This window comes from Lepidochelys kempii, chromosome 6, assembly GCF_965140285.1.
Source record: "Lepidochelys kempii isolate rLepKem1 chromosome 6, rLepKem1.hap1, whole genome shotgun sequence".
Taxonomy (NCBI): Eukaryota; Metazoa; Chordata; order Testudines; family Cheloniidae; genus Lepidochelys; species Lepidochelys kempii.
In genome coordinates this window covers 131,413,144-131,439,312 of record NC_136385.1, presented here as the reverse complement: position 1 = coordinate 131,439,312, position 26,169 = coordinate 131,413,144, and positions in this window count along the sequence as shown.

Sequence of the window (26,169 nt, the reverse complement as noted above, 5' to 3'; positions counted from 1 at the left end):
TCATTGTTGCTTCCTCTTTCTGTCAATGGTGTTTGCAAAACTTAATAATTTAACTCATTGCATAATAAGAGATCTTGTGGCTATTGCCTACATTTATGCCACATACTGCTATGATATTACTTGTAAATACAGTCTCTTTAAAAGCATCTTTAATGACTAGGCTGGGAAGTATTAGTTTTTTATTGGTAAATATTGGTATACCTTGAGTTCATGTTTCATGAAAATAATCCATGCACAAACATTTCCATTGATGTTCAATATTTACAGAGAGGCAAAGTCAGAAAAATGCTGCTTGAGAACATATTAGAGTTTAATTTTTAAGGATATTTATTCTGTATATTTTGACATGTGATGTTGACAGTTTGTGTTCTGGCAGTTCTAAAGCTCTCAAGGTTTGAATTTCAATACCAGCTGTGATACAGGAGGACCAGGAAGCAGTAGGAGAGTGCTAGAGGGGAAATATATAAGCTCAAGGCTAATTAAGGCGTGGTTCCCTGTAGACTAGGGAAGGTGGCTGCAGGTTAATTGGAGCACCTGCAGTCAATTAAGGCCCTGTTAGGAACCTAATAACCGCCCCCCCTCTCCCCCCCGCTTCAGGCAGACAGGGGAGGAGGAAGAGGACTGAAGTTTGGAGGTGTGCTGTGATACTTGAAAAATCAGAGAACTGAAGTAAGGGGGACCCACCCCATGTAGGGGAGGGAGACTCCCTTCCCCAGCATCTAAGGCTTGCAGGTACTCCATTGAAGGGGGGGGAGAGGGTAAACACCCATAGGGGTTGAGAGGGGCTGGGGCTCAGAGTGAGGAGCAAACCCAGACCCCTCCTTTACAACCTTCCTGGGCCACTAGCGGGGCCACTGATGCCCCAAGAACAGGGGCAAGGGGTGGCATCTTAGCTCCCTGGCAAGAAAAGCCCAGGACCCACCAGACTAACATCAGCCATCTTGTCACACAGCTATCATTAAACAGTTCTGACCCTGCATTATCAGCCCCTCCCCATAATTTCCCACTACTGTAAACATTGAAATAAAAATAGAAAAAATGCCAAAAAGTATAGTTTTGCACAACTGGGAAAATTTAAATAGATAAAAATTGAAAAAAAATCTTAAAACATACATTATTATCCATCAATTATAAAATAGCTTGAATTCTGCCAACCCTAGTAATAACCTATATCTCCCCTTTCAATCACTAAAATATCTGTCAGACTCCAAAGGTTTGACTTTGAAGAGCAAGTTAATAAAAGGGCATGAGGCAATGTTATTCACTTTATTAATATTTTGTCATGTGCTCTGCTAAAGATCATGATCTACTGAAAAGTTTTTCAGAAGAATCCAAGCTGTCATTTAATCTTAATCAGAAGCTGAGATATAGGGCTCCATAGTAGAGCTGGGTGATTTTTTGGGGGGGATGAATAGTTTGTGTCAAAATGCATTTTTTTTTGGTTGGCTGAAATTATTCATGAATCCGGGTCAAATTCAGCAAATAGTCTCAGCTGAGGAAGGAAAAAAATAAAAATAAATTGAAACAGTTAATTTTGACTTTTCATTTTGAAACTTTCTTTTCATTTTTAAAAGGGAAAAGAAAAATCACCTGAAAACATAAAATAAAATAAAAAAAATAACCAGAAACAAAACCAAGCCATTATCACCACCAAAAAAAACCTCCCAGACATTTTGTACAAACCTGTAGTACAAAGAAAGAGCCTGAGGCCTGCTACAAGGGGCCTTGTGTAAAGCCTAGGGCCTAAACAAAAATCAGGTATAAAACCAAGTTAGCAAGAACCAGGAGATGAGCAGAAGTCAAACCCTGTTACAAAGCAGAGGCCTGCTTGCAGGTTCACTGTCTACAACATTAATTTGGCAAGAACAGGGCTGGCATTACAATTATACAAGCACTCCTGGGCACTAAGTATTCACGTAAACACATTCCAGAAGGGTAGTATTAGAACACCCTGCTGCAAGGTTGTGGTGTAAACACACTCCCCAAAGATGACAGGGACACACTGATCCCTCCTAAGGATAAGTTCAGGATGGCAGGCTGATGCATAGAGATGTTTTGGTCGAAAACAAGGAAAGATGTACAAGGTAAAGTATGGTAACTAAACTTGTCAGAAGGGCAATAAGTAATTTGTTTGTATCAGTGTATAAAAGAAGGGTCTTTCCAATGCTCCCTAGGCCAGACAAAATCCCTCCATTCACTGAGCTGGTCCAATCATAGACTCGTAGGACTGGAAGGGACCTTGAGAAGTCATCTAATCCAGTCCCCTGCATTCATGGCAGGACAAGTATTATCTAGACCAGTGGTGGGCAATGTGTGGTCCACGGGCTGCATGCGGCCCATCAGGGTAGTCTGGGGATGTGCTGGCTGCCACTTCCCACAGCTCCCATTGGCTGGGAACAGTGAACCATGGCCACTGGGTGTTGTGGGGGGCTGTGTCTGCAGATGGTCAATGTCAGCAAAATGTCTTGTGGGCTTGTTAGGATATAGATATTCAGGCCTGTCTGTAAAGGCCTAAACTCTAAGAATTTAGGTGTATTCTTATCACTTGGCTAGTTATAGAGGTATAAAAGAGAGAATCAAAATCACTGTCTGACTGTATAAGGCCTTTTCTCACTGTGACAGTCTGAGGCCCTGTTCTTAGGCTAAGGCCTCTGGCTAAGCAGCAGAGGCAGACATAAGCTGGGAAGCGACCGGTCACCTCCTCACATTCCAAAGTAGTCACACTGAAAGAAGGTGCTATTGGGCTGTTAGGATACAATCCTGTCCTGATAGTGCCTATCACCTCCAGAGAAAGGGAAGTGCCTAGAAGATGTAAAAGGAAATTTAGTTTGATAGCATCCTGTCCAGCAAGAAATCACTTATCAATAGCTGGGATGTGAAATCCTCACTTCTGTATTGTTTTGTCATTATACTTCCCACTTTGCTATTGTTTATTTGCATGGTCTCTGTCTGGTTCCATGATTTTCTGTCTGCCGTATAATTAATTTTCCTGTGTGTAAACTAATTAAGGTGGTGGGATATAATTGGTTAAATAATCATGTTACAATATGTTCGGATTGGTTAGTTAAATTTCAGTAAAATGATTGGTTAAGGTATAGCTAAGCAGAACTCAAGTTTTACTATATGGTCTGCAGTCAATAAGGAAGTGTGTGGGTTGGGGTGGGAATGGGAACAGGGAATGGGGCTGGGGAAATTGGAATCATGCTTTGCTGAGGGGGGTGGGGGGGAATGGGAACAGGGACACAGGTGTAAGGCTCTGTGGTGTCAGAGCTGGGAAGGGGGACACTAAGGAAGGAAACTGGAATCATGCTTGCTGGAAGTTCACCCCAATAAACATTGAATTGTTTGCACCTTTGGACTTCGGGTATTGTTGCTCTCTGTTCATGCGAGAAGGACGAGGGAAGTAAGCGGGTGAAGGAATAAGCCCCTAACAAGGCTGCAATCAGATTACCCTGGTGGGCCACAAGTTGCCCACCACTGATCTAGACCATACCTGACAAGTGTTTGTCTCACCTGCTCTTAAAATCTCCAACGATGGCGATTCCACAACCTCCCTGGGCAATTTATTCCAGGCCTTAACCACCCTGACAGTTAGGAAGTTTTTCCTAACGTCCAACCTAAACCGCCCTTGCTGTAATTTAAGCCTGTTGCTTCTTGGCCTGTCCTCAGAGGTTAAGGAGAACAATTTTTCTCCCTCCTACTTGTAACAACCTGTTATGTATTTGAAAAGTGTTATAACTCCTCTCAGTCTTCTCTTCTCCAGACTAAACAAACCTAATTTTTTCAATCTTCCCTCATAGGTCATGTTTTCCAAAACTTTAATAATTTTGGTTGCTCTTTTCTGGACTTTTTCCAATTTGTCCACATCTTTCCTGAAATGTGGCACCCAGAACTGGACGCAATATTCCAGTTGAGGCCTAATCAGTATGGGGAAGAGCAGAAGAATTACTTCTCATCTTTCTTACAACACTCCTGCTGATACATCTGAGAATGATGTTTGCATTTTTTTTTCAACAATGTTTGTGGATGGGATTACTCAGAGAGATAAGGTGTAGAGGAAGAAGAGAGAGAAGAAAAGGGGGACCCAAGACACAACCTTCTGAAACCTCCACAGAAAGTTGGAGGATAGAGGACAAGGATCCTCTGAAGGACTTGCTGAAGGAGCAATTAGAGAAGTAGGAGGAGAATCAGGAGTGGGAGAAGCCAAGGAAGGACAAGGATTGCAGAACAAGAGCATGGTTGATGGTGTTGAAGAAAGTTAACCAATCACAGAGGATGGTTCTGAGCTTTGACTAGGGAGAGATTGATAGAGATTTTGGTGAGAACAATTTCAGTGGAGTGCAATGTGGATTAGAGGGTCTAGGATGCAACTGGAGGAGATAAACTCCACACACCAATTGTAAACAGCATTTTTGAATGAACCTCCTAGCTCGTGTCCACAGATGAGGCATAGCAGGGCACAATCCAAAATGCTGTGTAGAAAAGGAAAGGGGGCAGGGTAGTTGGAGAGGTAAGTGGGGAGGTCAAGGGTGTGTTTTTTAAGATGGATGAGCTAGGGCTGGGGGTTGACAAGCAACTTTGCGATGGGTGAGAGGGGCAAAAGAGTCAAGCTGGAGGAGAATGCATAGTGGAGAGAATCAATAACCATATCAATGAAAGGAAGGGAGGAGAGGGCTGAGAGCAGATTAGAAGTTGTCATTGATGGACTGGAAGTCACAGAAAGGCCAAGTGATAGGGCATGGGGAGGGGCTGATGTTTGGAGAGCGGGACTTAGCAACAGAGGGATCAGAGAGAGTACAGTGCTTGGTGCAGACCAAGTCAAGTTGAGCTCCATCTATTTAGCTTAACAAAGAGAAGGTTAAGGGGTGACTTGATCAGTCTATAAGAAAACACGTTCCAATGGCTAGAAGCTGAAGCTAGACAAATTCAGACTAGAAACTAGGTGTCTATTTTGACAATGAGATAATTATCCATTGGCACAATTTACCAAGGGTTGTGCTGGATTCTCCGTCAATGACCATTTTAAAATCCAGATTGGATGGTTTTCTAAAAGATCTGCTGCAGGAATTACTTTGTGGAAATTCTCCAGCCTGGGTTACACAGGAGGTTAGACTAGACGGTTACAATGGTCCCTTCTGGCCTTGGAATATATGAAGCAAACATCCTTTTTGGTGAGTGGAAGTATTGAACCAGGGCTTCATATCAGATGAAGAAGAAGAGGCTCGGAAACTTGCAGCTCAGGGATCGGATGGCTCACCCAGGATGAGTGTTGGAGAATGTGTGGAGAGGAAGAGCAAACCAGGGGTCTGTTGGAGAGGCAGGCTGGTGAGGAGGAGCTAGGTGGATGGTAGATGACATAAACATGGAGGGGAGAGGAAAGACAAGTCAGATGCTGTGCTGCTCAAAAGGGGAGGCAGAGGAGAAGCCTAATACCACCACCACCATCCACGGCAAGAAATGTGAGAAAAGAAGAGGCCTCCGTAAGAGAGGACAACTGCAGGGACAGTGTCAGACAAAGGGATCCAGGTCTCTCTGAGAGCCAGGAGCAGGAGGGAGTGAGGTGTAAAGAGATTGTGGATGGCTGAGATCTTTTAGAGGTGGAGTGGGCGTTCCACAGAGAGGAAGGGAAGGGGAAGAGGGGGAGTGGGTGTGAAGTTAGGAATGGTGTCATGAGAGAGGCGGAGGTGGTGGTGGTAAGTGGAGAGAGGGCCAGGGATGGGGCAAATGTCACCAGAAGGGAGGAGGTGGCAGAGGAGGGTGTGGATGTGGGATCTGGATTTGTGCTGGAGAGGGGAGGTCAGGATGGAGAAGGTAGAGCTGGTAGGAACAGTGGAGGGGCAAGGGTACCAAGGGTAGGGGAAATGGAGCCTGCGGGGGAGAAGGACCAATGCTATGATGCAGAAGAGGGGTATGGTGAGAGCCATTGGGGAGGACCATATGGACAAGGTTACAAAAAAAGTTGTGAAGGTAACACCTTCAGCTGGTCCCGGTGCTAGACAGAGACAGGGCATTGCCCCTCCCTGTGAGTGAGGAGGAAGAAGGAAGATAAACTCCGGCACTGGTATGATCTAGGCAGGAGGGATTCGGTCAATAGTGTCTCCCTGGTGCTTGCAGGTCCCACTGCTAAACAGCTAGAAAGCCTAGACTGTCTACACTGGGTGAACTGTTTAAAGGAGATCTCTGGATTCTAGAACTCAAGGTCCTGTGCTGAATAGCAACTTCTGCACTGTGCAGGTCAGCTGTGCAAGTAGAGACCTAACGCTGCTGTTCAGAAAGTAGCCAGGTGTATTTCCAATGTACTGCAGGTAGAGTCCCTGTCTCCTATAAACATGGAAGAAGTGCTATAAAATCTGTCTTCATCATGAATCCTCTTCCACAGGACAGCTGCTGAAATGACTTTCCCGGAGCTCTTGCCCTGCTGAAATGAGTTACGGAGCCCCTGTTAACGTAGAGAAATGAGATCAGCGAACAGACTACTGCATAGTGTATTATTCCTGATCAAGTTTTACTCTACCAAAGCCATTAGTGCACAGACAAACAACAAAACGGGCTGTCGTAAGCCTGGGGTCAAAGCAGTTCTCCATCATTTTTGTGTTGCATGCAGCAATGAGAACCTCAGCGTAAGCAGTGGATGCATTGACATGCTGGTGGTTGATGCTTGTTTGACCAGAGCCATACAGCTTGTCATATCAGACTATCCCACAGTAACCAGAATTCATTGTCTCCATTGAAAAGGGTGGTAGCCAAATCTATTTGCAACAGCATGCATTGCCCCGATGCATTATCTTCACCATAACATGAGTCACCATGTGTAAATGGAAGTGGGAGTTCAAGATTGAGGAATAGCTAAGAAACCCAAATTAGCAGTTTTATTTGAGGCATTTAAGATGCTATACACTTTACATATATTTCACTGTAGACTTGATTGCTTTCCTTTATTTAATTATTATCCTTAAACAAAATGACTACAATCATTATTTTAATCTGGCTTTAATCTGGTAAATTTTAATATACATGAAAGTTACCATAGCCAGATGCTTTTAAGGTAAAATGGTGACTCTTCTGACCTACTCAGGCAGTTTATGAAAGCATCTGAACAAGTAGCAAACAAATACAGGCAAATCTGATTAATTCTTGCTTGGTTGAGTCATATGTGTACACATGCAAAAGATTGCAGTGGAAAGTAGTGCTTGAGGAAGCCTGAACAAGTGAACGAATGGGGTTTAAAAATCAGTCTTAGAGGGCTTTTTGTAATTCAATTTGTCACTCTCACACACACACACACACACACACACACACACACACACACACACACACACACACACACACCCTGACTTCACCAAGGTCAGGTTCATCAAATATTTATTCATCTCTCTCACTTGCAATTTTCTAGCATGCATTTTACAAACCTTTACCCTTTTTGTACACTAAATACAGTCTTCTGAGATTTAAGAAACCCCTGCCCAATTAGCAGGCAGACCCCCACCGTATAAAAGCAATTGATGGAGTGCACCTTTGCAATGGTGAGGGGTTTGGTAGTAAAGAGATATTCTGTCTCATGACTAACATTCAGTCCAGCATATGATGTATGTGCCTATGTATCTCCCTCAAAGGCATAATTACAAGGCGTAAATGAGGATATGCTGCATCTTCAGGTTTTCACATCTTGGCAGCAGGAGAAAAGGTCACCTCTCTACTCTGTCTAGATTGTGTCCTGGATTCTTGCTTGGTACTTAATGGAGCAAGGAACAAATACCAGGAATGGCTACTGTGGTAAGAAGAGGTCGGTATCCGCTTGAGAGTTGCAGAGGCATTGCTAAGAGGGGCAGTGACTGCACTAAACAAAATCTCATCCAAAAGTTATTGTACTGTGATTGTGGAACTAACATGATGTTTGTAGACAATCACTCTGTCCACTCTGGTTGTCTGTCACATCCCTTCGCTCTTATCCCTTCACATGCCTCATCCACTTAGGTCTGGTCTACACTGGGGGTGGGGGAGGATCAATCTAAGATATGTCGACTTCAGCTACACTATTCTCATAGCTGAAGTTGCGTATCTTAGATAGACTTAGAATCACTTACTTCGCGTCCTCACAGCGCGGGATTGACGGTCGCCGCTCCCCTGTCGACTCCGTTTCTGCCTCTCACCCTGGTGGAGTTCCAGAGTCGACAGCAGAGTGATCGGGGATCGATTTATCGTGTCTACACTACACGCGATAAATCGATCCTGATAAATCGATCACTAGCCGCCGATCCGGCAGGTAGTGTAGATGTGGCCTTAGTCTGTAAACTCTTCAGGGCAAGGATGGTCTGGTCTCTTATTGTACATATGTATAGCGAGTGCCTAGAACAATGGACTACCATAATGTACTACCATAATACAAATTAATAGTAATGATTAGGTGTTTCCTTTCTTTCCCTTGAACTGCATAACAACTTCTGGTGCTGTCTATAATCTCTGTGTTTGAATACCAAAGAAAAAAATTGTTTTCAGAGTCTAATAATTTTATAAAATAGACAACTTTGGCCATTTCCTAGAGGCACTTTTTCTGAGCTTCACTACCTGGTTATGGCTGTGCATCAACCAGCTACTTTTTCAGTAGGTAGAACCTGCTGATTGTGCTTAATGCTGGGGCTGTGTGTGTGTGTGTGAGAGAGAGATGTATCTTCAGAGTATAGTTTTATCACATCAAAATATATTGGGTGAAATTTTGGCCCAAGTGAAGTCAATGGCAAACTTCCATTTCAAAAATTCCACCCATTATCAAGGTATTTTGTGGCTAGCCTTTAGACAATAATGGATTCCACACTGATATCAAATATAAGAACAGAAAATCCCTTTTAATGAACTACAATATATAATCACAATTCCTTAAGATTAACCTCTTGATCAGGATTTATTCATGACATTATTTGTGGTGTAAAATTAAAAATGCAAATTTATAAAGTACCAATAGCCTGCTGCATAAAAGTGGGGATTTCATTTAATGGTTGTCAGTTTTATGGCAATACCATAAAACGGCTGCAAAAATGATGCCTGAACTTCTGTAAGCATACAAAAGAATGTCTTTCAGACAGCTGTGGAGAGTGCTGAGAAATATGTTCATTCTGCTGTGATGTAGCCTTAACTTACGGATTTATTGTAAAGAAGGCTGTTACACTTAAGAAATTGACAAACATTAATTATGCTACTTATGTTTCTGATAATAGAAATGCTTTCAGTAGCTTTAATCAGGGAGTCATACTTAATTTTTTTAAAGTAAAATTATTGTTCATTGACAGTTTTCAGAGTAGCAGTCGTGTTAGTCTGTATCCACAAAAAGAAAAGGAGGACTTGTGGCACCTTAGAGACTAACAAATTTATTTGAGCAAAAGCTTTTGTGAGCTACAGCTCACTTCATCGGATGCATAAAGTGGAAAACACAGTGGGGAGATTTATATACATAGAGAACATGAAACAATGGGTGTTACCATACAGATTGTAACGAGTGATCAGGTAAGGTGAGCTATTACCAGCGGGGGAGGAAGTCTTTTGTAGTGATAATCAAGGTGGGCCATTTTCAGCAGTTGACAAGAACCTCTGAGGAACAGCGGCAGGAGGGGTGGGGGGTAGAAACATGGGGGAAATAGTTTTACTTTGTGTAATGACCCATCCACTCCCCGTCTCTATTCAAGCCTAAGTTAATTGTATCCAGTTTGCAAATTAATTCCAATTCAGCAGTCTCTCCTTGGAATCTGTTTCTGAAGTTTTTTTTGTTAAAGACTTGCCACTTTTAGGTCTGTAATCAAGTGACCAAAGAGATTGAAGTGTTCTCTGACTGGTTTTTGAATGTTATAATTCTTGATGTCTGATTTGTATCCATTTAGTCTTTTACATAGAGACTGTCCAGTTTGACCAATGTACATGGCAGAGGGGCACTGCTGGCACATGATGGCATAGATCACATTGGTAGATGTGCAGGTGAATGAGCCTCTGATAGTGTGGCTGATGTGATTAGGCCCTATGATGATGCCTTCTGAATAGATGTGTGGACACAGTTGGCAATGGGCTTTGTTGCAAGGATAGGTTCCTGGGTTAGTGGTTCTGTTGGTGGTTCTGTTCTATTTCACATTTGGGGACAATGTATACCTTCAAATCGGCCTCATTGCTATGGGTACCCGCATGGCCCCACAGTATGCCAACATTTTTATGGCTGACTTAGAACAACGCTTCCTCAGCTCTTGTCCCCTAATGCCCCTACTCTACTTGCACTACATTGATGACATCTTCATCATCTGGACCCATGGAAAAGAAGCCCTTGAGGAATTCCACCATGACTTCAACAATTTCCATCCCACCATCAACCTCAGCCTGGACCGGTCCACACAAGAGATCCACTTCCTGGACACTACGGTGCTAATAAGCGATGGTCACATAAACACCACCCTGTACCGGAAACCTACTGACCGCTATTCCTACCTACATGCCTCCAGCTTTCATCGAGACCACACCACACAATCCATTGTCTGTAGCCAAGCTCTATGATACAAACGCATTTGCTCCAACCCCTCAGACAAACACCTACAAGATCTCTATCAAGCATTCTTACAACTACAATACCCACCTGCGGAAGTGAAGAAACAGATTGACAGAGCCAGAAGAGTATACAGAAGTCACCTACTACAGGACAGGCCCAACAAAGAAAATAACAGAACGCCACTAGCCATCACCGTCAGCCCCCAGCTAAAACCTCTCAAACACATCATCAAGGATCTACAACCTATCCTGAAGGACAACCCATCACTCTCACAGATCTTGGGAGAAGAGGCCTGTCCTTGCTTACAGACAGCCCCCCAACCTGAAGCAAATACTCACCAGTAACCACACAACAGAACCACTAACCCAGGAACCTATCCTTGCAAGAAAGCAATTACTCCATTTGCATAGGTCAAGTGTTTACAATGACAAGGTGGGTGAGGTAATATACTTTACGCGACTAACTTGTGTTGGTGAGAGAGACCAGCTTTACAGAGCTCTTCTTCAGGTCTGGGAAACATACTCTGAGTGTCACAGCTAAATAAAAGGTGGAACAGATTGTTTCGCATAAGTAGTTTGCATACATTTCAAGGGACCATTCAAGAAGAGGTGGCCTGTTAACATCCCTTTAGTCATGGAGGGGGAATCTGAGGAGGGAGTGTGTGTGTGTGCTATAATAAGCCATAAATCCAATGTCTCTATTCAGCCCATAACTTTTAATGTGTGGCAAAGTTATGAATTTAAACTCCCAGGCTTGTCTTTTGAGGACTGAGAGGTTAGATACAGTGATCACTTTGTGGAAAGTGTTCACCCACAGGTGATAGGGTGTTTTTGTCTTATCATTTTTCTGTGTGAATTCATTCAAGAGTGTAGTGATTGCTTGGTTTCACCCACATAGTTGTTGTTGGGGCATTTAGTGCATTGGATGAGAGACATCACATATTGCGATAGGCATGTATAGGGCCATGGATCTTGAAAAGTGTGTTGGGGGGTGTTGATCATAGCAGCGCAGAAATATCTGCTGGTTTTGCATCTATTATTCTGGTAGGTTCTGGTGCTGCTTTGAGTTGTTGTGTCATGGTCTGTGGGGAGCTTTCTTCTTCTGATGAGCTTGGAGAGGTTGAGGGGTATTTGAAGAGGGGGGTTATTATAAGAGGGGGTTCAGGAAATATTTTTCAGGATGGGGTCCCCATTGAATTTGAGTTGTAGTTGTTTGATACCAATAAGAGTTCCAGTGTGGGGTGGTTGGTTACAACTAGGGGTGTATGGTCAGGAGGGGTTTTATTTCTGTATTGAAGCAGGCTCTCTCAGGGTATCTGGGTGGCCCATTCCATGAGGAAATCTAGTTATCTGGTCAAGTGTTCTTCTTTGATGAAGGTGGTTTTAAGTGTGCTAAGGTATATATCCAGGACTTTCTCCTTGGAGCATGTTCTGTGGTATCTCAGTGCCTGACTGCAGATAACCCCAAACACACCCAGAAATCTGTTGTTACCAGATATATAGAGATTGGTGGGTTTCTTGTATATAGCTGTTTATAGGGTTCCATTCTTGAAGCTGATTGTGGTGTCCAGGAAATTTCTGCTAGTGTGGGAGTGTTCTAGAAATAGTTTAATGGATGGGTGGTGGTTGTTGAAGTTATGGTGGAAATCTGAGGGAGTTTAGTTTGTCTGTTCAGAGCATGAAAATTCCTGTATTGCATGTATATTATTGGTTTCATAGAGCACTTGTCCAGAAATTCTTCTTCAAGGTGGCCCATGAAGAGGTTGGCATATTGGGGAGCCATCCTAGTACCCAGAGCTGTTCCCATGGTTTGGACAATGTGTGTTGTTGAATTTAAAATTATGGGTGAGGATGAAACAGGTGAGTTTGATGTATTTGGGGTGGATATCTGAGGGGTATGCTTTATCTTGGTAATATTTGAGACCATCAGTGATGCCATCATTATGAGTGATGGTGCAGGGGGAGGTGACATCCATTGTGGGAAGTAGGTGTTCTGAGGGAGGTTGTTAATGTTGTGGAGTTTCTGGAGGAAGTCAGCTGTGTCCTTGAGGAAGCCCTTTATGTGGTGAGTGGTTTGAGGATGGCTTCTATGAGCCCCTATATTCTTTCAGTAAGAGAGCCATGACCAGATATGATAGGTCTGCTCGAGTTACCTTGTTTCCATATCTTGGGGAAGCATGTGGAAGGTCCCTGGGGTGGGTGCATGGCAGATGACCTTGTAGAGTTTCTCTTGTAGCTGTTTGGGGAAGGACTTGATGATGTCCTTAAATTCCTGGGTAAATTGTGATGTGGGGTCTTCTTTGAGTTCTTTATAGTAGTGGGTGTCCGAGAGTTGTTGATTGGCCTCATTAACATAGCCATCACTATTGAAGACTATGATAGTGCCCCCGTTGTCTTCTGATTTCATCATTATATGGAGATTTGGAGTTTAGGGACTGTATATTCATCCTCTCGGCAGTGGAAAGATTGTGGTGAATGTGAGGTTTGTTAAAGATTTCAGTCAATTTTTTCCTGAAGCAATAAATGTCATGATCAATGGTGTGGTTTCGTCCACTGTATGGGTATCCAGTCAGATGATTCTTTTTTCTTATGATTGTTGGGGGATGTGATAATTGTGGGTGGTCACACAGTGTCACTGCTGTGAAGTAATTCTTTGAGGCAGAGTGAGCAAAAGATGTCTTCATATGCTAATATTGTATTAGATTCTGTGGTGAGGCAGAAGTTCAATCCCTTGGAGAGCAGAGAGAATTGAGCTCCGGTTAGGGGTTGATGATGATGATGATGGAGTGTCGTGTAGTGTCCATATGGTGGATGCTCTGTGTAAGCTTTAAAGTGTGTGTCTCTCACCAACAGAAGTTAATCCAATAAAAGATACTACCTCACCCACCTTGTCTTTCTAATATCCTGGGACCAACACAGCTACAACAACACTGCATACAAGTGTTTGAAAAGTTCTTAGTTTATTGGAAAATTTTTCGTGAAGCAATGTTCCATCAGAAAATGCTGTATTGACAAAACCTATTTTTTTCACAAAAATGTCTTTTTTTGACAAAATTCCCATGAAAACAAATTTACTTTGTACTTTATTTGATGGCATGTTAGTAGGAATAGTACACAACATTCTTATTGTTTCTTTGGTTTGCTTATTCCTGGTATGAAAGTAATCAAATATATATGCACCATTAGTGACTCTTGTTCTGTTATGGGAATTTGTAACACACCACTCTCTGAAAGTACAATCGTGAAAAACTTTGCATGAGATCACAGCTCTAATATTAGATACCTTATATGGGCAATGTGGGAGTTTCTGAAAACTTCACCATAAAACAGACCCTACTTAGATATTTATGGTAATGTGGCCTTTCATGTGATCTTGGCAGAAATTTTATGAAATATCATGACAAGTGTGGAAGGCATGAGCTGTTGCTTTTAGAGTCATCAGCTCATCTTCATTCACCCACCTCAGAATGTTTGAAATGTGGGAAGAAGAATGAGAGCTTGCTGAAATTCAGAATTTCTGCTCAAATTGTGAAATGTCAAAATTTCCCACTTGTTCCAGATTGGAATAAAAACAAATATTTTTGAAAAGTTCCACAAAATGGAAATTTTGAAAAATGTGTTTTGGAAAACTTCATTATAAAACGTTCATGTTGAAATGTATTGTATTTTGCTTTTAATTTTAATATTTTATTATTTTATATTATCTCATGATATGCCAGTATTATTGCATAATATGACATGTCATGTTATGTCAAATATATTATTCACTACTACTACTGGCATATTGTAATTGACAATATAATAGCCAAAATATTCTATTCTGTTTTGTTTTCAAAATCAAGGGCAGCTGCTAGTTAGTAGTAATTGAAACATCTTATGTTACTTTCTAGATCGTGCCTCCTATTTGTGTTGTAATGAAACAGTTTGACATTTTGAACAAGAAGAACAGATAAGCACTTGGTGTACTGATTTTCAGGAACAGCTCTTTTCAATAGCCTCATGTTAGCCTGGAACATTTTTCTAGGAGTAGAGTAAAATATGACATATCATTAATATAGTGCATATTGTGCCTTACTACTGACATGCCATGAAATAATGTAAAATAATAGATGGGTTTATTGAAATTTTGTCAAAATTGACACGATTTTGTGGGGAAAAATAGGTTTTGTCGTTATGGAATCTTCTGACGGAAATTTGTTTGTTCAAAAATTTTCCAACCCATTCTGATAACTTTGTAAACAATTAACCAGTATGAATGGAGAAGAATTGCAATGGTTCAGATTATAGCTGAGAGAAGGTTCAGAGCAGCTGAGTATATTGTTAGCTTTAGTTAGAGGAGCTGAGTGTAACTTAATCACAATGCAAATCCAGTCTGGTTTTAATTCTCCTATAGAAACTCTCAGCTCTGTATCATTGCAAGGAACATAATTCAGTTTGGAATCCGACTGATTTTTCAAAAATGGTGAATAATGTTAAGACACCTGAAAGGTGCCTGATTTCCAGAGGGCAGGTATCAGCACTATCTGAAAATTCTGTCTTTGAGGGGTCTGAAGTTGGGCACCCAAACATTAGAGGGGGTCCCAAATCACTTTCTCTTGCCAATCTCAGCGAGATTCTTGTTGTCTCGTAAGAAAATGAGGAATTAAGAAAATGAAGCTATATAACTTGTACTGAGTTTTTTAGCCCAGCTTCATTAAAGCTTCATGCACTCTTCTCTTTTTTTCTCTTTTCCCATGGGGATATTCAGGTGATTAAAGCGAAGCCTGCACTAAAGTGGTTTGCAAGGATTAGATTTGGAGTTAATTTTGGGTTAGCTCCTTAAGATAGGAAATGGTTTAAACCAAGTGGTTTCCTGTACAGGTTTACAAGATGATGATACATTCTACATGTCACTCCATGTTGTTGCCGTTAATTGCACTATATTGTGGGAGCTCCTCAAAGCCCGAGTCACAAACAGGGTCTTATTGTACTAGACACTGTACAAACACTTACGAGAGACAGTACCCGTAGGCCCCGCAAGACTTAATGCCGTTACTAGACATCCCAGATGGTGATATTCAGTGGTGTGTCTTTGTGAAATACTGTGCGAGGAAGCATGCCATCCCCCCATTCATTATTAATGGTCCCTCCATCTCCACAGATATCTGGCTGAAGTTTAAGAAAGGCAGGTTCTGGCTGACTTTTTCCAAATGCTATTCAAGAGTTTTTGGCTATTGAACTTTTATAGGCTTTATTTCCTAATTTGATTAAAGAATAGGTCTGAAATTCTGGTACTCTTTAAATTGATGCTTAAAGGTTAGTCATTTTACAGTTAATGTGATAGAAAGCATTTTCTTTATAAGTTCATACACTGGACTTCATTTTCATATACATTGCTTGCAAATTGTAACTAAATTTTATCTTGATTGTGAAGTGCTGTCAGTTGCCTAGACGTAAAAGGGAGAAGCTTAGCTCAGCTAGTGGGCAGACCCAGGAGGAAATCAGACTCTGATCTCCTTTGAAGGGCTTGGATGAAGGCAGGAATTGAGGCCCCTTTCAAAGAGAAAGGAGGACCCATTGCTGTATTTGGGACTATTACTAGAGTGTTGACTGCAGCTGCCAAACCAGGCCCTGGCCTAGCAGAGTCTCTCTGAAGGAAGAGAGTCCTGCTATGGCTTTGTGTTTTTTCATTTGTGTTTAGTTTTGCATTTGATCTTTGCTAGCTCTGGAAGTGGAAGGCTCTCAAGAACTCAGAGGGCTGAGTCTGCCACAACCGGAGCCATGCTGTCAATTTCCTGGAGAGGGAAGACCAAAGGCCGGGTGAGTTCAGAGATCGTTGATGCCCCTAAAAGGTGTCCTGGGGGGGCCAAACCTGTGACAATGTCATTTCAGGGATTAAGCTGGCTTCCCTGCTGAAAGCTCATTATTAAAGGACTGAGTGGTCTGAGATAGAGTACCTATCAAATTGAAAAGTACGATCTACATGATGGTAATTAGACCTGCATTTGTGTATGGCTCTGAACGCTGGCCACTGAGGAAGAGACTGGAACAGATCTTGAATGGACTGGAAATGAAAATGTTACGATGGATGCTTGTGTAACTCACACATCTCCCGGGCGTTGTGCTCTGTCCCATCTAGTGGCACCGAGACCACTTAGAGAGATTAATGAGTCGGCTACAGCCTTAGCTCAGGGCCATGTGGCTTTTAGTTCGTGCAGTAGCATTTAGCTTCAGAAATCCCAGGTTTGATCCTGCCCACTGACAACCGGGGTCTGTCAGTGTTACACTTGGTGTTACAGGAATGGCCCATGTTCAGAACCAACAAACTGTTGAAGTGTGAAGGTGCTACCAATTATAGAAAACCTAAGGGAATCCATGATTAGATGCTTTGGGTTGTGAAAAGAAGACCAGAAGAATATATGAGCAACAGGCTAATAAAGGTAGAAGTAACGGGTAAGAGAAGGGTTGGAAGACCCAAAACTAGATGGAGGGATGTCATACAAAATTATTTAATTAACTGTAGAATTGCCGAGGAGCTGCTTCAAGACAGACTGGAATGGAGAAGGACTCAAAGAACTGACCCTATATAGATGGGACGGAAGGAAGAAGAAGCTGGCTTCCCTGCTGAAGGCTCATAACTAAAGGACTGGGCTAAATTAGACTCTTGGACAGGTGAAGATGTGGAGTTATTACCATGGACCTCAACTTCTTGAGCTCTACTGATGTCGATAGTTACGCTACCTTTACACCTGTGTAAAGTGGTGCATGTAGGTCCACACTTGAGAACTAGAGATATGGGTGAAAGGTGATTCCATTAGTAGAGATGTTGGCCCTCCTATAACAATTCAGAAATGACCAAGGAGAAGCATATGGTTTTACTGGGAAGTGTGTTCACTGCATTGGTACAAAATGAAAACATGAACAATGTTTTACATTAACTTCCCCCAGTATTTCTACTCCTTTATAACAGAGCATTCCTGCAGTGTCATTGCTTTCAGTTTTGCATTGCACGGAACAGTCATCTTGCATTCTGCTTAACAATTAGTCATGCTCAATGAGGGGTATCGATGCTTCAGGGACAGAAGGGACGCATGCCTCATGTTTTGCATTGCAACCAGATGCGAAACCATTGACATGCCAGCTGGAAGCTTCAAATGTTCAGCAGGGTTTAGAAAATGATGTGCATCTATGCAGTAGGGGTCAGTTTAATATTTAAAAGTTGATTAGCATAATTCCTGTGAATTGTTTTTACTTTGTGTAGCCAGGCACAGAAATTCAGATGAGGGTCAAGAGGTTGATTTCTCACCTGTGGTGTCACTTGGGAGGGTAGGACCTGGTCCCTTCTTCACAAGTCATGAACTCCCTGGAGGGGGATGGTCTTTCTGTTTTGGGGACTCAGTATCTCAAACTTGCTCACAGTCCCACTGCTCCCATCCCACGCCTTGGGGTCTCAAGTGCTAGCAAAAGGGTTCTGCTGAGATCTGGCTCATAGAGGTCTGAAATGGGGCTAAAACACAAGGTTAAAGAGACCATCCCAGGATGTCCGCTCAGCATGCATCGCTTACAGAGCCTGCTTTCCTCCTGTGAGAAGACAGTCCACAGGCTGAAAAGCGATGCGGGTAGCCAGTCTGGAGATATTTGGGAGGTGTATTTGCCCTACCCCGACAATCAAGAGCACTGACCCTTCCCTTCTCACCACTCTTCTCTTTTATTCCCTGGCTCCTGTCTACACTGCAATTGTGGCTGGCCCACGCCAGCTGACTTGGGCTCGGACTGTGAGGCTGTTCAGTTGCAGTGTAGATGTTCAGGCTCTGGCTGGAGCCCAAGCTCTGGGACCCTCCCACCTTGCAGGGTCCAGCCCAAGCATGAACCTCTACACTGCAATTCAACAGCCCTGCAGCCTGAGCCCCAAGAGCCTGAGTCAGCTGGCACGGGCCAACTGTGGATTTGTAATTGCAGTGTAGACCTACCCATAGAAATCAATTCCAGCTGAGCCACTGGGGGCCTGTATAAGGCACTAAGGGGGAGTAACCCTCACCCTCTACCTTCACCTGCTTGTATGGCTGTGCCGAGTTTATCCAGATTGTGAGCTCAGGTGAACACAGGGTGGAGGGCTGAAACGCTTGATACTCTCCACCACCCAAAATCTAGGAGGGGCCAGTGTGAGGGTAGAGAGAGGCAGGGAGGGGAAAGGAGTAGGTTGAGCCGTAGCTCCTCCTGGCCTGCTCCCATTCTTATCTGCCGAGCTGGCTAGGTGTGAAGGCAAAGGGGAGTTTGGGTCTGATAATGGACTGAGGCAGCCTGCTCCCTGCCACAGCGTAAAACAGGAGCTATGAGGAATTGTGATTCACAAGGGTGTCTTTGGGTCACAGTTCCTCTTTGCATCGATCTCTGGGGTGGCATGGCCCTTATATAGGGCTGACAGCAATCTCTCGATGAAAGACCTCGATGGTATGAGGGCTTTCCAACTTGTAATATTACTGTGCTTGAGATAATATCAGGTGAGCAGTTGGTGAAATGTGACTTTTGGGTGTCATAATTTTTCTTACTATAAACAGCATTTCCTATTTTTGTGGGGATTTCTTTTTTTTCTTTCCTGACTTCAAACTTTTTTCTAAAGAAACTCATTGAGATGATTTCTGGGATCTTGAGTGACCCGCTAGGGAATGTGTCACCCATCAGTTGTTATGAAATGACAGAAAGTGAAGGACATAGAATCATAGAACTGGAAGGGACCTCAAGAGATCATCTAGTCCAGTCCTCTGCACTTGTGGCAGGAATAAGTATTATCTAGACCATCCCTGACATGTTTGTCTAACCTGTTCTTAAAAATCCCCAATGATGGAGATTCCACAACCTCCCTAGGCAATTTATTCCAGTGCTTCACCACCCTGACAGTTAGGAAGTTTTTCCTAATGTCCAACTTAAACCTCCCTTGCTGCAATTTAAGTTGCTTCTTGTCCTGTCCTCAGAGGTTAAGGAGAACAATTTTTCTCCCTCCTCCTTGTCAAGCTTTTTATGTACTTGTACTTTATGACATGAGAACATATGTCTGCCTAGTCTGCAAATAAAGATATTAACCACAGGTAGGGCTCCGTGTCTGTCACAGAGGTCACGGAAGTCAGATTCCCTGACTTTCCTCGACCTCCGTGACTTCTGCAGGGGCTAGTGTGGCTGACCCCAGGGCTGCCCAAGCAGCTTCTGCTCCGGTGGCCCAGGCACCAGTCCCTGGGTGACTGGCTGGAGCAGCCGCAAGACACCTGCCCCAGCCGTGGTCTGCAGCCGCCCAGCCACAATCCCTGGCAGCTGGTGCCGCTGGTCCAGGTGCCCCCTCCAGCAGCAGCTGCCCCCCTACCTCCTCCGGGGTCCCCCACCCAAGATTTAATCACAGGTATTTTTAGTAAAAGTCATGGACAGGTCACGGGCTGTGAATTTTTGTTTATTGCCTGGGACCTGTCCATGACTTTTACTAAAAATACCTGTGACTAAATTGTAGCCTTAACCATAGGTAACATCTACACGGCAACTGAGCAGCCTCACAGCCCAAGCCCAAGTCAGCTGGCATGGGCCAGCCACAATTGCAGTGTAGACAGGAGCCCGGGAATAAAAGAGAAGAGTGGTGAGAAGGGAAGGGTCAGTGCTCCTGATTGTCAGGATAGGGCAAATACACCTCCCAAATATCTCCAGATTGGATGTCTTAGAGAAAAGACATGGAGATATTGAAGAAAAGTATCTAAAGGAAAGTGTGGCTGTAAGTTATAATGGGACTGGAACAAGGTGATTTGTGATAACTCTAAGTCCATGCTAAGAGTGGGCCCTGATAGCTGCATGTTATCTAGAGCAAACTTTGCCCCATGATTTCTTTGACAATGAGATCAAAGTCATGTAAAGGCCTAGTGCAATGGCATAGTGAGCTCCACAGGAAAGGGAGATAAATGGTGACTAATTGTTAATGTTCAGGTGAAAGTCTTTTTAATTGACAAATTCAAGGTAAGTCCTTTTTCTTCTGCATAGTAAAAGAAAAAATGAGGTCTTCTATTCTGGAGCATAGAACTTCAGACACATTAAGGGCAGTGTTGCTAGGCATATTTATTATTCTCTGCAGGCCACCAGTAAAGTCTAGGTTCAGACCTATTGGCTGTAGGACAGGCCACTGAGAAGTCTAAGTCTTAACAAACTGTCTTGAACACAGCAGCTTCCTGCACAAGGGAAGAAAAACTCTGGAGACCCTACTACTTGTATCAGAGTGACGATATCCTGTGAATAACTGGGCTGGGCCTGGGAGACAGGGGAAGTTTATATTTGTCCTTGTGGAAAGGACAATCCTATTGAAATATGAAGGGAGATGAAAGGGCTTGTAATATTACCTGCCAGTACTGAAATGAAATAGCACAGAAAACCTATGGAGCTGTATCTCAGGTGTGCCATTCTTTGTCATTGTGGAGCAGAATTGTCTTTGTCAAGGATGAGAAATATGAACATTTCTATAATCTAGATGACAAAAGTGCAGCGTACATCTCTGAAGTCTGGAGTAGCTGAGTAAAGCACCTAATATTGTTAGATATGCTCTAGACCTCAGGTGTTGTTAAATAAGGAGTAATAGGATGAGGTAGAGAGATGCAATAGTGTAAATTTGGGGGGAAAAAATTGAGGCAGATTGTACCCCGCTGAATAATATCTTACTGTGTATCTAAGTGATTTATATGTCCCCAATGCCATAGTACCAGACTGTCACATTCTTCAGCGTAATTTTCCGCACAATGCCTGTGGGGCAGGGCAGTTCTGTTATCACCATTTTACAGAGAGAGGGGAAGGGCTTTTCTACATGGGGACGCTCAGGAAAATTAATCTGAATTAATTTTTAAAGTGAATTAGCCCTGGTCTACACTAGGACTTTAGGTCGAATTTAGCAGCGTTAAATCGATGTAAACCTGCACCCATCCACACGATGAAGCCCTTTATTTCGACTTAAAGGGCTCTTAAAATCGATTTCCTTACTCCACCCCTGACAAGTGGATTAGCGCTTAAATCGGCCTTGCTGGGTCGAATTTGGGGTACTGTGGACACAATTCGACGGTATTGGCCTCCGGGACCTATCCCAGAGTGCTCCATTGTGACTGCTCTGGACAGCACTCAACTCAGATGCACGATTGTTTGCCGTTGCTCTGATGCAGGGAGGGGCAACTGACGACACGGCTTACAGGGTTGGCTTACAGGGAGTTAAAAGCAACAAAGGGGGTAGCTTTACATCAAGGAGTATTTCAGGCAGGACTTCACGGAGGGTTCCAATAAGAAATGGTGCACCTAAGTTATTGTTCTTATTGGAACAAGGAGGTTAGTCTGGCCTCTGATACATGGCTAGATTTACCTCGCTGCACCTTCTCTGTGAGTGACTGCAGTGTGACCTAGAGGAATGAGTCCCCTAGATGGGGGGCGGGGCGGGGGGGTGCAAATAAGTACAAAACAGATCTGGTCTATTTCTTGTTTTGATACACTCCATCTATCTTTTACATCTTTGGCTGGCAGCAGACGGTGCAGAAGGACTGCATGCCATCCACATCTCATGGCTGCTCGGCAGAAGATGGAACAATAGGACTGCGAGCAATCCGTATCGCCTGCCTGCTCACCATAAGATGGTTCAATAGGACTGACTGCAGGACTAAAGAGAATGACCTGATCAAGTCACTCCAAATTTAGTCCCTGCACCCATGTCTGCCCAGGCGCTCCTGATCGACCTCACACAGGCGACCAGGAGCATCTTGGACATGACGATGATGGCTACCAGTCCTATTGCACCGTCTGCTGCCACAAGGCAATGGGTTGATGCTGCTGTGTAGCAATGCAGTACCGCATCTGCCAGCACCCAGGAGACATACGGTGACAGTGAGCTGAGTGGGCTCTATGCTTGCCGTGGTATGGCGTCTGCACAGGTAACTCAGGAAAAAAGGTGCGGAATGATTGTCTGCCCTTGCTTTCATGGAGGGAGGGAGGGAACGGGTGCCTGACGATATGTACCCAGAACCACCTGCAACAATGTTTTAGCCCCACCAGGCATTGGGATCTCAACCCAGAATTCCAATGGGCAGCAGAGACTGCGGGAACTGTGGGATAGCTACCCACAGTGCAACGCTCCGGAAGTCGAGACTAGCCTCGATACGGTGGAAGCACTCTGCCGAGTTAATGCACTTAATGCACTTAGAGCATTTTCTGTGGGGACACACACACTTGAATATATAAAACCGATTTCTAAAAAAACGACTTCTATAAATTCAACCTAATTTCGTAGTGTAGACATACCCTTGGTTAACTTGCATTAAACCCCTATGTGGACACTCTAATTCAGAATTAAAGTGAACTTAATTTGATATAGGTATTTTTTTTTGGAAAGTGAATTAAGCTATATTGAATTAAGTCTACTCCAAGGGCAGGTCTACACTAGAAACTTGCATTGGCACAGCTGCACCAATGGTGAAGACACTCAAAGCCAATGGGAGAGCGCTCCACCTCTGCGAGAGGAGGTAGCTATGTTGGTGGGAGAAGCTCCCCTGCCAACATAGCGCGGTCTACGTGGGGAGGTTCAGGTTCGTAGAAGTACATGGCTCAGAGGTGTGGATTTTTCATACACCTGAGCAATGTACAGTAGTTATACGGTAGTAGACCTGGCCTAGATTGGAATAAGAACCCCCACACAGGGGTTTAATGTGGTTTAACTGATCCACTTTAAATTCACAGCTTTAGTTAATTCAGATTAATTTTCCTGAGTGTCCCTGTGTAGACAAGCCCTAAGTGAGTTGTCTAAGATTATACAGGAAGTCTGTGTCGGAGCAGAGGATCAAACATGGGTCTCCCACATGCCAGATGGGACAATTTATGGAGTCTGGTACTGTTCAGCGTGAGTAAGGGTATCACAGGTCAAGCAGCTGTCAAAAGTATTGGCCTCCAGATTAACCTCTGGTTTGAGCAGATTTAGAATGGGGCCTGGTTATGTTGGAGGTGCGTTTTAGTGAAAAGTCCTTGGTTTTGTGCATTACCAGAAAAGGGAAGATCTTGAGGATCAGATTCTGTACTCAAGTTTAGTTCAGAGAGGAGAGCTCTCATGATCAGTGGCGGCAGGTTTGTTTAAGTTTTGGTGGTGCCCAGAACAGGTCCAAGTCCTGCTCCCCCAACACCTGCCTTGTAAGCTGATACATATTGTTGCGGTTCAAATACAAGACAGCACAAAGCTTTTAGCAAGCAAACAGGCTGGTCTGCCAACGGACTGGTCCTGTCAGCTTTCCACCCTCTCCTTTATTCTTTCTCTCCCCCCGCACATTACATTCTCCAACAGATATAAGGAATACACTGGCTTTATTTAACATTCTTATTTACCAATTTCTATCTACCGCATTCCTTGCTCTCGGACCTTGAGCCCAGTCCTGGGAGGCTTCCCACAGTTCATGTCATCTGGGCGAGATTCCAAGGTTCATGCCCTTGAGAGGAGCCGTGTGTACACAGCTCCTACACAACACTCCGGGTGTGCCCTGAATGTTGCCAAGCGCATGAACCCTGTATGAATCCTACAACATATTTTTTAAAATAATGTAAAAATGGACTGGAAACAGCGTTTAACAGGTTCCCTATATTGCACAATATCACTATCGTAAGAAAAAATATTTAACTAAGAATATGAACTTTATTAATACTCTTGACTATGGAAACAACAAAGCACTCTTAGATCAATAACCCCTCAAAAGCAAAAAGCTCTGTCTAATTTGCTGTTGGACTCCAACCATGTAAATCTTGATAGCCAAGACTGATAACTCCTTTTCTGATCTTTCAGATTTGCCACATCTTTCTTTTGTATAATTTCAGTTTGCAAGCTGGGTGTCAAACTCAGCCTGTCACTTGATGAATTGCCCTTTTGTTCTTTTTCTCTGGGTAACTTTATTAAGAATTTAATCCGTTGTTGATTATTATTACACAAAATTTATGGGTTGGGGCTGAGTGATTTATGGGAGGAAGCTCAGGATAGGGCAGAGGGTTGTGGTGTGTGGGTGAGGGTTGCAGGATGGGGCTGGGGATGAGGGGTTCAGGGTTCAGGAGGGGGCTAAGGGCTGGGGCAGAGGGTTGGGGTGCAGGGGCTGAGGGCTCTGGCTGCAGAGGTGAGGGCTCTTGGGTGGGGCTGGGCTGGGATGAGGAGTTCAAACTTTGGGGTGCAGCAAGGAGGCTGCCTCAGGGCTGGGGCCAGAGAGGAGAACTCCACCCAGCCCTCTCCCCGCCAGCAGCAGTGAGCTCCAGGGGAGGGGCCCCCTCTCCTCCCGCTCCCCCTCAGCACGACATTCACCCAAGCCCCAGGCTGTTGCTCAGGAGGTCCAGACAGGATAAGCCCCCTCAGTCACCTTCCGAGGGGAGAAGGGGGGCTGCCATGCCGCTGCACCTCCTCCCCTCCTCCCTCCACAGGCAGGGCAGTCAGTGAGGGAATGTAGCACAGAGCTGCAGGGGGCAGCTGCCCAGGGTGCAGGTGAGGCAGGGACGCTCGGGGGGAGGACACGGGGGCGGCAGGTGGGGTTGGGGGACGCTCCAGGGGAGGCACGCAGGGGTGCCAGGTTGGGCCGGTGGAGAGACCCAGTCCCAAACATTAGTGGAGCCGGGCCCCCGGGGCCCTGAATTTGCTGGAGCACGGGCACCTTGGGCCCATACAAGTCGCTGCCCCTCCTCATGATGCAGACAGGGAAGGCCTATTGTGGTTTTCTTCAGGTTCAGAGTTTATTGTAATTCTTTCCTCTGGCTTTGTGAGATGAAAAAATAGCTATTGTAGTTGATAAGAGCCTGAATTGCCTGGTAGATAAATCACAATGATTAAAACTATTTCGACTTTGCAGTTTGCAAAGACCCATCCCATCAAATCAGCGCTCTAAGTTCAACTGAATTTTAATATTTGTGCTTTGCACATCTATTTCTTTCCATTCTGTTGGTGGGGCAAAAAAATGCAATCACATTGTGATTCAAAGTGCCTTATTGTGCTATTGAAATAGCTAAAATGGATCTTAATGCAATATTGTGAGACATTAGAATGAATGAGACATTAGGAAGAATTTTGTCCTACCTGACTTTGAAACGGATATGTTTTTTGAAAAGAATGCTTTGTGCCATTCTCTATTTACTTTACCTCCTTCAGCTGAGGTATCACTTCACACATTTTCCATGGCAAGTGGAACTAAATTTAGACTCTTGAAAAGATTCATGATCCAGGGGCTGGTAACTTAAAAGGGAGAAAGGGAATGGTTGCTGTGCCTTTAACTTGCATGTGTTTTGAAAGGCTGTGAAGTAGTTACACCTGTGATCACAGAACCACTTCTGTACGGGAATGATTGGTGCTATTTTCCTTTTGAACACGAACAATTTTGAAAAGGACTGGAGCCTTTAATGTGGCAGCAGCGTACACTTTAAAAGGATTAAGTCGTACGTAGCTGGAATTAAAATAAGCACCACGTGCTGCCGTTGGCTTCAGAAGATGAGCACCATTGCCCTGAAGGGTAGACATGCACAATTTCCTTTTCACCCCCAAGTTATCCCAAATAACTTTCTCAGTCCAGAGCATTTCAATCATCATTATGCCTAAATGTGCCATTGGGTGATGACATTCTCTGCCTTTTTATATTGGCTCCCCTTCCAGAAAGGAGTGTCCAGTCA